Below are 18,992 nucleotides of genomic sequence, written 5' to 3'. Positions count from 1 at the left end.
GATTTATTTCTGGGCTATTTTTGACCCAGTTTTTGACCCAGAAAACATAGATTAGAGGCTATAAAGTGGGGAAATACATCCATTTATAAATCATACTTTAAAATACACAATTTTAGGTTTTTAGATGTAGTTTTTAGAGAGAGAGGCTCTCTCCTCTCTCTTAGGATTTAGGATTAGGATTCCTTTTAAAAGTTAGGTTTATTTCTTCTTCAATCACAGGTTCAATGTTCCTTTTATTTATTTTCCCAATTTAATTTATGAATTTCCATGTTAGATTTGATTTCTTTTATTAATGCAAATTGAGATATTTCAGATTTATAATTTTTATTTAGCTTTTTATGTTCTTGGTTTTAATTGATGAATTGATAAATTGGAGACACTTGAGTTATCAAACTCCTTGTTGATTGAAAATTGGAATTCTTTGCTGATTGATTTGAATTCTAATAACTCTAGTCTTTTCTTAGGAATTGACTAGGACCTGAGGAATCAAATTGATTCATCCACTTAACTTACCTTCATAGTTAGAGGTTAACAAGTGGGAGCAAAATCTAATTCTCATCACAATTAATAAGGATAACTAGGATAGGATTAAAATTTCTTATACCTTGCCAAGAGTTTTATTATTATTAATTTATTTTCCTCGTCACTTAAATTACTTGTTTCTTATTTTCAAAAAGCCCAAAAATATATAATTTTCATAACCAATAATAAATCATACTTCCCGGCAATTCCTTGAGAAGACGACCCGAGATTTAAATAATTTGGTTATAAATTTATTGGGTTTTGTTACTTGTGACAACCAAAACTTTTGCACGAAAGGATTCTCTGTTGGTTTAGAAACTATACTACCAATGCGATAATATTCTTATAAAATTTCTTTACCGACATTAAAATCCGTTTGTCATGCGTACGCACAGAGGTTTGTGCCCACACACACTCCAATGTGTGGTTCTCCTTTATTTTCTTCATGTTTTCTCCCTCTTGCATGCTTTTCTTCCACTCTTACCAAGCCATTCCTACCTTCTACATCTGAAATCACTCACAAACAACATCAAGGCATCGAATGGGATAAAAGTGGGATAAAAGTGATTAAAATAAGCATAAAATAGCATGTTTTCACAATTAGGCTCAATTAAGGGAGAGAACACAAAAGTATGCTATTTGGATGAATAAATGTGGGTTTAAGTGATGAAATCCACTCAAATCAAACCAAAATATATCGTCAAATATGGATTCATCACCAACCTACACAAAATTAAAAAAATTAACAACAAAAATTAGTTAACTACAATAATTAACTCGTAAGCACTGTGTATAAGTTGTTAAATTAAAATTTTAACAATAAATACATACCTAGCTGCAAGTGGGAACCTAATGACGTTATATCCCAGCGGACAAAATGACAAAAATCTATGGTAGATCCAAGAGACAACAAGTTGCATGAACCCCGCAATATTAGTCACATCACACCCAACAACGGTGCAGAGTGAGTGGTATGTGTGTGCTAGTAGTGCAGAACCCCAAGGAGAATACATCTCAAGAGGGAGAAACAATAGTAGGGAATGTAGCAAGCTGTAATACAAAAAAACATGAAAAACTCCTTGCCAAATTCGCCAACCTCACTATTAACAATAGAGGTAAAGAAACAACACAAGAGAGCTTGATACATGTACATGCATCAAATAAAATTTTTGACCAGACACTAATAAATAAATAAAATACTTCTTTGTTAGATCCAGAACAACAACTATCTCAAACACCCCCAAACTTAAATCCAAAGTAGTGGCATAATACAGGAGGGGAAGCCGGTCAAATGCAAGACGCCAACACCCACATACTAGACATATTATCCGAAGAGGGAAAGAGTTTAACACAGGGGAGTAAGGGGCAATACAAACGGAAGCGACTAGCAGACGAGAAACTCAGCCATTTTAATAGCTCATTGACATTCACTAGTGTTCTTGAGAAGCGTAAGCACAATGAAGTCATCACAACCATGCCAAATGTAATTGGAATTGATTGTGAGGGAAAGAGTCGAAGTCGATAAGGGGGATTGGCTATTTTGTGGGAAGATGCCACAACTGTGGAGGTGCTTTCTACTTCCCTAAATCACATTGACATGATTATTAAACATGAAGGAGATGCACAAACATGGAGAGCAACTAGTTTTTATGGGTTTTCTGAATCATAAAACAAGCAAAAATCTTGGGACTTGCTCAACTCTCTTGGCCATTTACATAATATGCCTTGAATGATCATTGGAGATTTTAACCAAGTAATAGAACAATGGGAAAAACAAGGGGGTTTACAAGTGACTTATGCATAGACGAAGGGATTCAGAGACTCAATTAAGAAAAATGAGTTTCTGGACTTGGCTTTACAGGACATTGATTGCGAAAATTCATACCGGTTTGGAATTCCACAAAATATTTTTGTTGTTAGTATAGTCCAAACCAATAGTCAATCCTCACATCAAATTAAATTTGGTTGTCACAAATAACAAACCCCAAATAAGAATTAACCGAAGTATTTAAACTCCGGGTCGTCTCACAAGGAATTGCAATGAAGTGTTTAATTATTGGCTATGTTTGATTTTATATTTTTGTAAGAAAATAAATGACAAGAAAAGTAAAGAGATCAATTAAAGAAAGCAATTAAAAAAGAAAGACATTCATGGCAAGGTTTGAGATCATAGGCTTTCCATCATAGTCATTAATCATAACAATACTTAACAAGAATTTATCTTATTTCGTCATCCCCAATGTTGGAAGAAGGTATAAGTTATCTTCCATTAGAGAAAGTCAAACAAGACTAGTTAATCTCAAATCAAAAATCCTAATCAACTCACTAATTGAATTAGCAAGAGATTAGAGTCATTAAAAATGATATTAACTAACAACTCTAGATCACCAATCTAAATTGGGTATTCATGACTCAAGATTGCCCAATTACTCTTTCCAAGCCAAGAATGCTCAAAATCTACTCTAAAGCCCAAGCAAGTATTTTGTCAAACACTTGGAAGGCATAAAAGGAAAGCATAGTAGAAAAATTCAAGAATAATAAATCTACCAATTACCAATTGCAAGAAAGCAAATCAACAACTCAAATCAACAATTATAAGACATCAAACATTAAATTTCATTAAAAGAGATCTAAATCCAACATGAGCATCCATAAACATAAAAGAGAGCATAAAAGGAAAATTAGCAAGAAAACTAAGAGAATCAAAGTATAGAAGCATGAAAATGTAGAAGAAACAAGATGAGAACAATAATCAAAACCTAGATCTAGAAGAGAATAACCTAACCTAGCCTAATTCTAGAGAGAAGAGGGAGTTTCTCTCTCTAGAAACTACTCTACATGATGCTAACACTTCAAACAATTACTCCCCCCTTGCCCAAGCTTGAATTCTGCATGAAATAGCATCAGAAATGAGTTGGATTGGGCCTAAAGTGCTTCAGAAATTGCCACCAGCGATTTCTTCTTTAGTGGGCCATGTGCAGCATCGGCGCGCACGCGTACAGTGCAAGTGCGCACCTCTAAACGCGAAGCAACTATGAAAATTTTATATCATTTTGAAGCCCCCGGATGTTAGCTTTCTAACGCAACTAGAATCGCCTCAATTGGACCTTTGTAGCTCAAGTTATGGTCGATTGAGTGCGAAGAGGTAAGGCTTGACAGCTTTGCGGTTCCTTCATTTCTTCATGAGTTCTCCCACTTTGCATGCTTTTCTCTTTACTTCTTCCATCCAATACTTGCCTTATGAACCTGAAATTACTCAACAAACATATCAAGGCATCAAATGAAATTAAAGTGAGTTAAATTTAGCTATTTTAAGGCCTAAAAAGCATGTTTTCATGTTTAAGCACAAATCAAGGGAGAATTGCAAAACCATGCTATTTCATTGAATAAATATGAGAAAAGTTGATAAAATCCCCCAAATTAAGCACAAGATAAACCACAAAATTAGGGTTTATCAAATCTTCCCACACTTAAACCAAGCATGTCCTCATGCTAAGAATAAAGAAGGACAAGAAAAGGGTTATGAACATTTATTCAATGCAAATAAACTATATGCACCTATCTACATGCATGCAACTAAAAGCAAAATACTTCTACCTACTTGGTTAAAAGCAAATCAATCTCCAAGAACTTATATAAGCAAGTCGGGCAAAGGTCATATGACGACTCACAAACTCTACCAATTCAAATATCAAAATAAAGTTCAAATAGACTTGCAAGAAGAAAAGCTCATGAAAGCCGGGAACAAGGAGTTGAGCATCGAACCCTCACCGGAAGTGTATTCTCTCTAGTCGCTCTATTGTATAGGGTCGATCATTCAATTCTCTTCTAATCATGCTTTCCATGATTTATTTTTCATCTAACAATCAACAATTATTCAATGCATGCATACATTCATCAGGAGGAATTATTCATAGGTTGTAATGGGGCTAGGGTAAAGGTAGGGATGCATATGGTCAAGTGAGCTTGAAATTTGAATCTTTGATTAACCTAAGCCCTCACCAAACACATACAACAACCTATACAATTCTAATACACAACCTAACTACCCATGATTCTCACTTTTTTCACATACTCATGCATTCTCTTTAATTAACATTCCATATGCATTGATTTTTATTGAACTTTACTTTGGGGCATTTTTGTCCCCTTTTTATTTCTTTTTCTCTTTTTTTTCTTTATTTTTTTCTTTCTTTTATATATATATGTTCTTTTTTCTTTTTTTTTTCTAAAGCATATACAAACGTATCAATGCATATGGATGAATATATACCCAATTCTTAATATTTTCAATAAAAATAAAAATTATATTTTTACCTCAACCAATGTCCCAAGTTTTCCATACCCAAATGATGCACACCCTCACTAGCCTAAGCTAATCAAAGATCCAAATTAAGGGACATTTATTGTTTTTCACTTAGGGGTAGTGATGTGCTAAAATTAAGAACAAAAGGGATTAAATAGGCTCAAAGTTGGCTAACAATAGTTGATGAAAGGTAGGCTATTTGGGTAAGTGAGCTATATGAAATGATGGCCTCAATCATACAAATACATATATACATGGAATAATGGACATATAGAATCAAACAAATCAAAGATTACAATAATAGAAAGAGAACAATGCATACAAGAATGAAAATAAGTGGTTATAAGATGTAACCACACAATTAGGCTCAAAACTCACATGCTTGTGTTCTTAGCTCAAAAACCATGTTCCAAAATAAATTCTTCAAGCAAGTTCATCACAAAATTTTTTTTTTTCAAATTGGTAGGGTGCCCTAGAACAATTTTTCTTGGAAAAGAAATCATCACCCTAACCAAGTAGTCCTAACAGAAAAAGAAGTGGTAAAATATGTACAAATTCTAACTAACATGCAATCTATCATGCAATGCAACAACTAACTAGCAAAGGAAATCAAGAATTGGTGTTGAAAAAAAGAAATTGTTACCCATGGAGATCGGTCGGACGACCTCCCCACACTTAGAAATTTGTACTATCCTCGATGCATGCAAAGAAGAACAAGGTGGATGGGTTGCTACAATTGATGAGCTCCTTCAAAAGGTTGTGTGGATGAACTTGTTTGTTGCCCTATTAGAAGCTTTCCTTTTCCTCTTGGTGGCCAACCAAAAAGGAAAGAAAAAGAAAGAAAATTAAGCCTACAACAAAGATATCAAAGCAAAAAGAACATAGGCGGGGGCTAATACCAAATAAGAATAGGGTCCTCACTACATGTTAGCTACGCATGTAAGTGAGAAAATAATATAAGCTAAGGCATATTAACTAACACTTGATGCAAGAGTAAAGTCAAGGCATAAGTGAATAACATGAAGAGCATGTCGAGCATCAAGTTCAAACAAGAAAGAGTGGGTCATGAAAGACATGTAAGCTCATAACAATGCACAAAGGGTACAAGGATCATCAAAGGTTAAGCATTGAATTAGAAATTTCATCACCCATCAATATCAAACAAGTCTAGAAGCACCAAGATTAACAAAGAAATTCTCAACAATCGAGTAAGAAAATGCAACACCATTATTTAAATAAGAAGCTCAAAAAAAAAAAGAAAGTAAAAACAAGCTTTAAAAACGAAATAAAAATGCAAAGAATAAAAGTATGTGAATGCAATGGACAAAAGAAAATGGAAGATGAGAAAAAAACTCTTTTTTTTACCGATGCAGACACGTCATGCACGCCTACGCGCCGATGTGCATTTTGGCCGAAGGGCGCGTACGCGCCAGGTGCGCGCATGCGTGAGTGAGATTATGCGCGGGGCACAGTGTCAGCCCAAGGTTGGCCCAACTCTCTGGAACATGTACTAGGAGGGTAGGTGGCGCTATCGGCGCGCGCGCGCACAGCGTGCGTACGCGTGCATTGCACAATTAGAGTCAACAGCGCGTACGCGCCAGGTGTGCATATGCGCGGGTGGTTTGTGCGTTAGGCCCAATGTTCGCACAGTGCTGGCCTAACTCTCGGGTTTTTGGCTGGGGGTGGAATTTTTGCATCCACGCGTGCGCGTACATGGCACGTCCGCGTGGATGGTCGAAAATGCTTGAGGCGCGCGTATGCGCCAGGTGCGCGCACGCGCGGATTGTTGCTTTGTTTTTCATAATTTTTCCAAGTTCTTGCACCAAACCAAGCCTTCTGAACCTCCGAACAGCTACCAAAACACCCTAAGACATTTTTTAACCTACTAAACTACCAATTATACTCAACAAACTCAACAAAACATGAAATCAAACCTATTCTACCGATATTTACAAAAGAGAAAAATGAAAAGAGTTTACCATGGTGGGGTGTCTCCCACCTAGCACTTTTAGTTTAAGTCCTTAAGTTGGACATTTGGTGGGGGTCCTTGCTAGGGTGGTTTATGCTTGAATTCATCCTTTAATCCCCACCATTGTTTGCATCTCCAATGTCTACCGGGATCCCAAATTAGGCGCACAAGGCCTTCAAGTAAGCTTAGGTAGATGACAAGGCCCCAAGAGTGTTGAATGTTGAAATGGATTCCGGGGTCCCAAACCTTGTTCTTGGACCCATCTTCTCGTTGACTACCATAGTTAAATTTGGGTGACAAGGCTTGTGAATTCTCAATTAGACCTCCAAACATTCTCCTAGACCCATGCAATTTGGTTCTACACCAACCATTGCTATTCAACCTTGAGCAACCATTATGAATGTAGAGTGATGTTTCTAACCACTAACCATCTCCCTCTTACTTTTAACTTCACAAAGAGTTCTAAGTTGACCATCATTTTCAATCAAACCATATTCAAGTGAGAAAGTAAAGCTTAGGGATAGGAATTTTACCCACTTGAATGTTGTGTTGGATGATGGTGACTAAGGAAGGGGAACCTCCCCACACTTAGACAATGCGAGATCTACTCCCTTGTGCTCTTTCTTGATTACCTCCACCTCCTTGCAAGCTTCTTCAACTTCCACCTCTTCCTTTTGACAAAGTTCTTCACATTCAACCACTTCTTCACCAACTTCTTCTAGCTCTTCCCCACTCTTCATGTTACAATATGGAGGTAATGTAGAACTTATCTCAACATCTACCTCAATTTTAATCGGAAAAGATTCCTCAAATACCAAAGGCTCATGTGTTGGTGTGGGCTTATCTCCAAGAGGAAGATTTGTTATTTGTTCACCTTCTTCCAATTCTTCATCATTCATTATATGCTTAGGAGGTTGCGCACCTCCTTAACATTAAATTCAAGCTCATTGGAAGAAGGTTCAACAACTTCCACAAAATCATTAACAACACCACTTGATGTGGAAATGTTCTCAAACTTGGAATCCACCTCTTGTTCAACTTTTCCTAGCTCTTCAACCACTTCTTCTTCATTAACAATCTCTTTACTCTCCACTTGTTGCAAGACATACCCCATCTCCTTGTCCTCATGTTGAGATTCTAAAATCTCCTTCATGCTCCTTTCTTCGGTTGATTTCTCACATTCCTCCATGGGGATGCTTTTCTTGTTGCATGAGTCCCATGATTCCAAGATAGCAGTAATGTTAGCAAACTGAGCCATGATTTTTTCAAATATAGGAGGCGATTCATCTTGTGGTTGAGAGTTCTCATACATTGGAGGTGTCTCATCTTGGTAATAACATGGAGGTGGTGGTTCTTGAGGGTACTGGGGGTTAAATTGGGGTGGTTCTTCATATGGTTCATATGGTTCACAAGGTGGTTGGTATGATGGATATGGATTAGGGTCATATGGAGGTGTTTGGTGGTATGAGGCTTGTGAGTGCGGTGGTTCAAAACTATGTTGGGGAGGTGGTTCATAGGCATAGGGAGGTGGTGATTGTGATTGGCAACTACAATAAGGATCATCACACACACTAGATGGATATGCATTAGGATTAGGATTATACCCATAAGAATCTGGAGAGTAGTTATGTTGGGGTGATGCTTGGACGGCTTGGGTGGCATAGAATGCCCTTTGGTCCTTGTGTATCTCCGTGAGGATAGCAGTCATGTCCCTAAGCACTCTTGTCAAACTTGATTCGGAAGGAGGTTGTTGCCAAGAAGGTTGTTCATAAGCTTGGGGCTCCTCCCACCTTTGATTTCCAAGTCCTTGATGCACATCCTCATTGAAACTTTTATTTCCTACAACACAGTTTGAACCAAACTCATAGCCAAAGGGGTGAGAATTCATGATAGAAAATAAAAACAAAAACTAACAAAAAAAATAAGCAACAAAGTCCTAAAGCTAATAAAAACTAACAAATAAGCAAAAGGCAAACATATTCACAATATTCACAATAGCCAATAACATAACACCATTGCAACTCCCTGGCAACGGCGCCATTAATTTGATTGCGAAAATTCATACCGGTTCGGAATTCCATAAAATATTTCCGTTGTTAGTATAGTCCAAACCAATAGTCAATCCTCACATCAAATTAAATTTGGTTGTCACAAATAACAAACCCCAAATAAGAATTAATCGAAGTATTTAAACTCCGGGTCGTCTCACAAGGAATTGCAATGAAGTGTTTAATTATTGGCTATGAAAATACAATGGGGGTTTGATGTTATATTTTTGCAAGAAAATAAAAGGCAAGAAAAGTAAAGAGAGCAATTAATGAAAGCAATTAATAAAGAGAGACATTCATGGCAAGGTTTGAGATCATAGGCTTTCCATCCTAGTCATTAATCATAACAATACTTAACAAGAATTTATCTTATTTCATCATCCCCAATGTTGGAAGAAGGTATAAGTTATCTTCCATTAGAGAAAGTCAAACAAGGCTAGTTAATCTCAAATCAAAAATCCTAATCAACTCACTAATTGAATTAGCAAGAGATTAGAGTCATTGAAAATGATATTAACTAACAACTCTAGATCACCAATCTAAATTGGGTATTCATGACTCAAGATTGCCCAATTACTCTTCCCAAGCCAAGAATGCTCAAAATCTACTCTAAAGCCCAAGCAAGCATTTTGTCAAATACTTGGAAGGCATAAAAGGAAAGAATAGTAGAAAAATGCAAGAATAATAAATCTACCAACTACCAATTGCAAGAAAGTAAATCAACAACTCAAATCAACAATTATAAGACATCAAACATTAAATTTCATTAAAAGAGATCTAAATCCAACATGAGCATCCATGAACATAAAAGAGAGCATAAAAGAAAAATTAGCAAGAAAACTAAGAGAATCAAAGTGTAGAAGCATGAAAATATAGAAGAAACAAGATGAGAACAATAATCAAAACCTAGATCTAGAAGAGAATAACCTAACCTAGCCTAATTCTAGAGAGAAGAGGGAGCTTCTCTCTCTAGAAACTACTCTACATGATGCTAACACTTCAAACAATTACTCCTCTCTTGTCCAAGTTTGAATTCTGCATGAAATAGCATCAGAAATGAGTTGGATTGGGCCTAAAGTGCTTCAGAAATCGCCACCAGCGATTTCATCTTTAGTGGGCCATGTGCAGCATCGGCGCGCACACGTACAGTGCACGTGCGCGCCTCTAAACGCAAAGCAACTATGAAAAATTTTATATCATTTTGAAGCCCCGGATGTTAGCTTTCCAACACAACTGGAATCGCCTCAATTGGACCTTTGTAGCTCAAGTTATGGTCGATTGAGTGCGAAGAGGTAAGGCTTGACAGCTTTGCGGTTCCTTCATTTCTTCATGAGTTCTCCCACTTTGCATGCTTTTCTCTTCACTTCTTCCATCCAATACTTGCCTTATGAACCTGAAATCACTCAACAAACATATCAAGGCATAAAATGAAATTAAAGTGAGTTAAATTTAGCTATTTTAAGGCCTAAAAAGCATGTTTTCACGTTTAAGCACAAATCAAGGGAGAATTGCAAAACCATGCTATTTCATTGAATACATATGAGAGAAGTTGATAAAATCCCCCAAATTAAGCACAAGATAAACCACAAAATCGGGGTTTATCAAATCTCCCCACACTTAAACCAAGCATGTCCTCATGCTAAGAATAAAGAAGGACAAGAAAAGGGTTATGAACATTTATTCAATGCAAATAAACTATATGCACCTATCTACATGCATGCAACTAAAAGCAAAATACTTCTACCTACTTGGTTAAAAGCAAATCAATCTCCAAGAACTTATATAAGCAAGTAGGGCAAAGGTCATATGACGACTCACAAACTCTACCAATTCAAATATCAAAATAAAGTTTAAATAGACTTGCAAGAAGAAAAGCTCATGAAAGCCGGGAACAAGGAGTTGAGCATCGAACCCTCACCGGAAGTGTATTCTCTCTAGTCGCTCTATTGTATAGGGTCGATCACTCAATTCTCTTCTAATCATGCTTTCCATGATTTATTTTTCATCTAACAATCAACAATTATTCAATGCATGCATACATTCATCAGGAGGAATTATTCATAGGTTGTAATGGGGCTAGGGTAAAGGTAGGGATGCATATGGTCAAGTGAGCTTGAAATTTGAATCTTTGATTAACCTAAGCCCTCACCAAACACATACAACAACCTATACAATTCTAATACACAACCTAACTACCCATGATTCTCACTTTTTTCACATACTCATGCATTCTCTTTAATTAACATTCCATATGCATTGATTTTTATTGAACTTTACTTTGGGGCATTTTTGTCCCTTTTTTATTTCTTTTTCTCTTTTTTTTTTTTCTTTATTTTTTTCTTTCTTATATATATATATATATATATGTGTGTTCTTTTTTCTTTTTTTTTTCTAAAGTATATACAAATGTATCAATGCATATGGTTTTACATATAGTGCATGAATATGTACCCAATTCTCAATATTTTCAACAAAAATAAAAATTACATTTTTACCTCAACCAATGTCCCAAGTTTTCCATACCCAAATGATGCACACCCTCACTAGCCTAAGCTAATCAAAGATCCAAATTAAGGGACATTTATTGTTTTTCACTTAGGGGTAGTGATGTGCTAAAATTAAGAACAAAAGGGATTAAATAGGCTCAAAGTTGGCTAACAATAGTTGATGAAAGGTAGGCTATTTGGGTAAGTGAGCTATATGAAATGATGGCCTCAATCATACAAATACATATATACATGGAATAATGGACATATAGAATCAAACAAATCAAATATTACAATAATAGAAAGAGAACAATGCACACAAGAATGAAAATAAGTGGTTATAAGATGTAACCACACAATTAGGCTCAAAACTCACATGCTTGTATTCTTAGCTCAAAAACCATGTTCCAAAATAAATTCTTCAAGCAAGTTCATCACAAAATTTTTTTTTTTCAAATTGGTAGGGTGCCCTAGAACAATTTTTCTTGGAAAAGAAATCATCACCCTAACCAAGTAGTCCTAACAGAAAAAGAAGTGGTAAAATATGTACAAATTCTAACTAACATGAAATCTATCATGCAATGCAACAACTAACTAGCAAAGGAAATCAAGAATTGGTGTTGAAAAAAAGAAATTGTTACCCATGGAGATCGGTCGGACGACCTTCCCACACTTAGAAATTTGCACTGTCCTCGGTGCATGCAAAGAAGAACAAGGTGGATGGGTTGCTACAATTGATGAGCTCCTTCAAAAGGTTGTGTGGATGAACTTGTTTGTTGCCCTATTAGAAGCTTTCCTTTTCCTCTTGGTGGCCAACCAAAAAGGAAAGAAAAAGAAAGAAAATTAAGCCTACAACAAAGATATCAAAGCAAAAAGAACATAGGCGGGGGCTAATGCCAAATAAGAATAGGGTCCTCACTACATGTTAGCTACGCATGTAAGTGAGAAAATAATATAAGCTAAGGCATATTAACTAACACTTGATGCAAGAGTAAAATCAAGGCATAAGTGAATAACATGAAGAGCATGTCGAGCATCAAGTTCAAACAAGAAAGAGTGGGTCATGAAAGACATGTAAGCTCATATCAATGCACAAAGGGTACAAGGATCATCAAAGGTTAAGCATTGAATTAGAAATTTCATCACCCATCAATATCAAACAAGTCTAGAAGCACCAAGATTAACAAAGAAATTCTCAACAATCGAGTAAGAAAATGCAACACCATTATTTAAATAAGAAGCTCAAAAAAAAAAAAAAGAAAGTAAAAACAAGCTTTAAAAACGAAATAAAAATGCAAAGAATAAAAGTATGTGAATGCAATGGACAAAAGAAAATAGAAGATGAGAAAAAAACTCTTTTTTTTTACTGATGCAGACACGTCATGCACGCCTACGCGCCGATGTGCATTTTGGCCGAAGGGCGCGTACGCGCAAGGTGCGCGCATGCGTGAGTGAGATTATGCGCGGGGCACAGTGTCAGCCCAAGGTTGGCCCAACTCTCTGGAATATGTACTAGGAGGGCAGGTGGCACTATCGGGGCGCGCGCGCACAGCGTGCGTACGCGTGCATTACACAATTAGAGTCAACGGCGCGTACGCGCCAGGTGCGCATATGCGCGGGTGGTTTGTGCCTTAGGCCTAATGTTCGCACAGTGCTGGCCTAACTCTCGGGTTTTTGGCTGGGGGTGGAATTTTTGCATCCACGCGTGCGCGTACATGGCGCGTCCGCGTGGATGGTCGAAAATGCTTGAGGCGCGCGTACGCGCCAGGTGCGCGCACGCGCGGATTGTTGCTCTGTTTTTCATAATTTTTCCAAGTTCTTGCACCAAACCAAGCCTTCTGAACCTCCGAAGAGCTACCAAAACACCCTAAGACCTTTTTTAACCTACTAAACTACCAATTATACTCAACAAACTCAACAAAACATGAAATCATACCTATTCTACCAATATTTACAAAAGAGAAAAATGAAAAGAGTTTACCATGGTGGGGTGTCTCCCACCTAGCACTTTTAGTTTAAGTCCTTAAGTTGGACATTTGGGTGACAAGGCTTGTGAATTCTCAATTAGACCTCCAAACATTCTCCTAGACCCATGCAATTTGGTTCTATACCAACCATTGCTATTCAACCTTGAGCAACCATTATGAATGTAGAGTGATGTTTCTAACCACTAACCATCTCCCTCTTACTTTTAACTTCACAAAGAGTTCTAAGTTGACCATCATTTTCAATCAAACCATATTCAAGTGAGAAAGTAAAGCTTAGGGATAGGAATTTTACCCACTTGAATGTTGTGTTGGATGATGGTGACTAAGGAAGGGGAACCTCCCCACACTTAGACAATGCGAGATCTACTCCCTTGTGCTCTTTCTTGATTACCTCCACCTCCTTGCAAGCTTCTTCAACTTCCACCTCTTCCTTTTGACAAAGTTCTTCACATTCAACCACTTCTTCACCAACTTCTTCTAGCTCTTCCCCACTCTTCATGTTACAATATGGAGGTAATGTAGAACTTATCTCAACATCTACCTCAATTTTAATCGGAAAAGATTCCTCAAATACCAAAGGCTCATGTGTTGGTGTGGGCTTATCTCCAAGAGGAAGATTTGTTATTTGTTCACCTTCTTCCAATTCTTCATCATTCATTATATGCTTAGGAGGTTGCGCACCTCCTTAACATTAAATTCAAGCTCATTGGAAGAAGGTTCAACAACTTCCACAAAATCATTAACAACACCACTTGATGTGGAAATGTTCTCAAACTTGGAATCCACCTCTTGTTCAACTTTTCCTAGCTCTTCAACCACTTCTTCTTCATTAACAATCTCTTTACTCTCCACTTGTTGCAAGACATACCCCATCTCCTTGTCCTCATGTTGAGATTCTAAAATCTCCTTCATGCTCCTTTCTTCGGTTGATTTCTCACATTCCTCCATGGGGATGCTTTTCTTGTTGCATGAGTCCCATGATTCCAAGATAGCAGTAATGTTAGCAAACTGAGCCATGATTTTTTCAAATATGGGAGGCGATTCATCTTGTGGTTGAGAGTTCTCATACATTGGAGGTGTCTCATCTTGGTAATAACATGGAGGTGGTGGTTCTTGAGGGTACTGGAGGTTGAATTGGGGTGGTTCTTCATATGGTTCATATGGTTCACAAGGTGGTTGGTATGGTGGATATGGATTAGGGTCATATGGAGGTGTTTGGTGGTATGAGGCTTGTGAGTGCGGTGGTTCAAAACTATGTTGGGGAGGTGGTTCATAGGCATAGGGAGGTGGTTATTGTGATTGACAACTACAATAAGGATCATCACACACACTAGATGGATATGCATTAGGATTAGGATTATACCCATAAGAATCTGGAGAGTAGTTATGTTGGGGTGATGCTTGGACGGCTTGGGTGGCATAGAATGCCCTTTGGTCCTTGTGTATCTCCGTGAGGATAGCAGTCATGTCCCTAAGCACTCTTGTCAAACTTGATTCGGAAAGAGGTTGTTGCCAAGAAGGTTGTTCATAAGCTTGGGGCTCCTCCCACCTTTGATTTCCAAGTCCTTGATGCACATCCTCATTGAAACTTTTATTTCCTACAACATAGTTTGAACCAAACTCATAGCCAAAGGGGTGAGAATTCATGATAGCAAATAAAAACAAAAACTAACAAAAAAAATAAGCAACAAAGTCCTAAAGCTAACAAAAACTAACAAATAAGCAAAAGGCAAACATATTCACAATATTCACAATAGCCAATAACATAACACCATTGCAACTCCCTGGCAACGGCGCCATTAATTTGATTGCGAAAATTCATACCGGTTCGGAATTCCATAAAATATTTCCGTTGTTAGTATAGTCCAAACCAATAGTCAATCCTCACATCAAATTAAATTTGGTTGTCACAAATAACAAACCGCAAATAAGAATTAATCGAAGTATTTAAACTCCGGGTCGTCTCACAAGGAATTGCAATGAAGTGTTTAATTATTGGCTATGAAAATGCAATGGGGGTTTGATTTTATATTTTTGCAAGAAAATAAATGGCAAGAAAAGTAAAGAGAGCAATTAAAGAAAGCAATTAATAAAGAGAGACATTCATGGCAAGGTTTGAGATCATAGGCTTTCCATCCTAGTCATTAATCATAACAATACTTAACAAGAATTTATCTTATTTCATCATCCCCGATGTTGGAAGAAGGTATAAGTTATCTTCCATTAGAGAAAGTCAAACAAGACTAGTTAATCTCAAATAAAAAATCCTAATCAACTCACTAATTGAATTAGCAAGAGATTAGAGTCATTGAAAATGATATTAACTAACAACTCTAGATCACCAATCTAAATTGGGTATTCATGACTCAAGATTGCCCAATTACTCTTCCCAAGCCAAGAATGCTCAAAATCTACTCTAAAGCCCAAGCAAGCATTTTGTCAAACACTTGGAAGGCATAAAAGGAAAGCATAGTAGAAAAATGCAAGAATAATAAATCTACCAACTACCAATTGCAAGAAAGTAAATCAACAACTCAAATCAACAATTATAAGACATCAAACATTAAATTTCATTAAAAGAAATCTAAATCCAACATGAGCATCCATGAACATAAAAGAGAGCATAAAAGAAAAATTAGCAAGAAAACTAAGAGAATCAAAGTGTAGAAGCATGAAAATATAGAAGAAACAAGATGAGAACAATAATCAAAACCTAGATCTAGAAGAGAATAACCTAACCTAGCCTAATTCTAGAGAGAAGAGGGAGCTTCTCTCTCTAGAAACTACTCTACATGATGCTAACACTTCAAACAATTACTCCCCCCTTGCCCAAGCTTGAATTCTGCATGAAATAGCATCATAAATGAGTTGGATTGGGCCCAAAGTGCTTCAGAAATTGCCACCAGCGATTTCATCTTTAGTGGGCCATGTGCAGCATCAGTGCACACATGTACAGTGCACGTGTGCACCCTTAAACGCGAAGAAACTATGGCAAATCTTATATTATTTTGAAGCCCCAAATGTTAGCTTTCCAACGCAACTGAAACCGCTTCAATTGGACCTTTGTAGTTCAAGTTATGGTCGATTGAGTGCGAAGAGGTCAGGCTTGACAACTTTGCGGTTCCTTCATTTCTTCATGAGTTCTCCCACTTTGCATGCTTTTTTCCTCACTTCTTCCATTCAATACTTACCTTATGAATCTGAAATCACTCAACAAACATATCAAGGCATCAAATGGAATTAAAGTGAGTTAAATTTAGCTATTTTAAGGACTAAAAAGCATGTTTTCACATTTAAGCATAAATCAAGGGAGAATTGCAAAACCATGCTATTTCATTGAATAAATGTGAGAAAAGTTGATAAAATCCCCCAAATTAAGCACAGGATAAACCACATAATCGGGGTTTATCAGACATGCCTTTACTTGGTCCAACAGTAAAAAAGAAGACACAAATATTCAAGAACGATTGCATCGAGCTATGGCTACCATAAACTGGAAGGAAATTTTCCCGAATGTGCTAGTAAAACACTTACAGAGATATAAATAAGATTATTCTCCTTTCCTATTAGACATGGATGGTAATAAGATAGCTACCAGAACAAAAACATAGACTATTCCAGTTTAAAGAGGTTTGGTTAAGTCATTGGGGGTGTCAAGAAGTGGTACGATCATCATGGATTTCCGAAACTCAAGAGATTAAGCAAAATTTGGAGAATTGTAGTAACAATTTTAAGGAATAGAGGCAACAAGAATTTGGTAGCCTTTTAAAACCAACCTAACAAAATCAAACGAGATTGGAAACGCTACAATCTCTACCACAAAGTGATGAAGTGGTGACAGTAGAGTTAACAACCCAAATGGCCCTAGATGAGCTACTAAAGCAAGAAGAGGTTTGGTGGGCTCAACACTCCTGGGCAACATGGCTTAGAGTGGGGATTGGAATACTAGTTTTTTTTTTATCAAAAGGCAACTCAGCGGAAAAGAAAAAATACTATACAACAAATCATAAAGAAGACTGGAATGATTTGTAGAGATGAAAGGAATATAGAGGACGTGGTGGTGGCATATTATGAATAGCTTTTCCGAACCGAAGGCATTCACGGAGCGGCCACCATTACGGAGGTAGTACGAGGAAGAGTAACTCCAGACAGACTTACTAATATTCAGGTAGAGTCTACTAAGAAAGAGGTCAGAACAACCCTAGATCAAATGCACCCCCCTAAGGCTCCCGGACTAGATGTTATGCCTGCAATATTCTATCAAAGAATGTGGAATATAGTAGGTGATAACACAATTGACTGGGTTTTTAATGTGCTCAACATTAAAGGTGATCCCTCAGACTGTAACAAGACTTTCATATGCCTAATTCCTAAGGTAAATCAACTAGTTTTTACCAAAAATTTTTTATTTATCTCTCTATGTAATGTTTTGTTCAAGCTTGTGACAAAGACTATAGCAAACAGGTTAAAGCTAATATTACCGAAGATTATGGGAGAGTTCCAGAGCGCTTTTGTCCTGGATATGTTGATCACTAAAAACAGTTTAGTAGCCTTTGAGACCTTCTATTACATGAGAAAGAAGACAGAGGAAAACACTGGTTACATGGGTCTAAAGCTAGATTTGAAAAATGTGTATAATCGTATAGAATGGAAATTTCTTATTGAGGTTTTGCGATCCATGGAGTTCCTGTCGCACTGGTTAGACTTGATTCGCAATGCATTAGTATGGTATCATTCCAAATCCTTTTAATTGGCACTCCGACTAAGGAGTTAAGCCCAACACGTGGACTTAGACAAGGTGACCCCCTCTTTCCCTATTTTTTTATCCTATGTGCTGAATTTTTTTTGGGATTAATGATGCGAGCACAAGAAACAAAGGCATTTTGAGGAATTAGAATTGCAAGAACAGCACTAGAGATTTCTCACTTATTTTTTGCTGATGATAGCATTATTTTTATTAAATCCATTGAACAAAATATTGCAGCTGTAAAAGAGCTACTTAATTCCTATCAATCAGCTTCAAGCCGGCAAATTAACTTGAACAAATTAGAAATTTACTTTAGACGAAATATTCCATATGGTATTACATTTGGATGAATTTCTTTCATTGACTTCGGCAGAAGAAAGAGAGAAGTTCGGTTTCATAGATGATAAGTTACACTAAAGATAATTCATCAGCACATATAAAGTTCTTTCTTTCAGCTACTAATAACGTGATGGCTGCAATTATTGTGATAATTCTCTCATATTTTTCCTTACACGCAACTACAACAATAAACTTTTTTTTTACCAAGATTAAAAACTAAAAATGTTAAATAAATAAATCCTCCCACTTTTTTTATAAGAAAGAAATTATTATATAATAATATTATTATTTATTATGAAATTAGAAAGGCTAGACAATTAAATAATTTTTTAATTAAGTCCAACTAAATAACTATGCGCGCACTTTTTTTTCTTATGTGCACTTTGTCTTGTCTTCTTTTTCTTTTTTCCTCATCTTTCTCTTTCGTTATCATCATCATCGTCACCACCACTATCACTTCCTATTTCTCCTTTTTTCTCATTTGATTTTTTTGTTCTTTTTTTTTTCCACTTCTTCTTTCATTATCACCACCACCACCACCATCTTCTTCGTTAAACATCACACAATTAGTTTAACAATAACAAAAG

This window comes from Arachis hypogaea, chromosome 11 (genome assembly GCF_003086295.3).
Source record: "Arachis hypogaea cultivar Tifrunner chromosome 11, arahy.Tifrunner.gnm2.J5K5, whole genome shotgun sequence".
Lineage (NCBI taxonomy): Eukaryota > Viridiplantae > Streptophyta > Magnoliopsida > Fabales > Fabaceae > Arachis > Arachis hypogaea.
The sequence above is the reverse complement of the archived record's forward strand: the minus strand, read 5'-3'. Positions refer to the sequence as shown.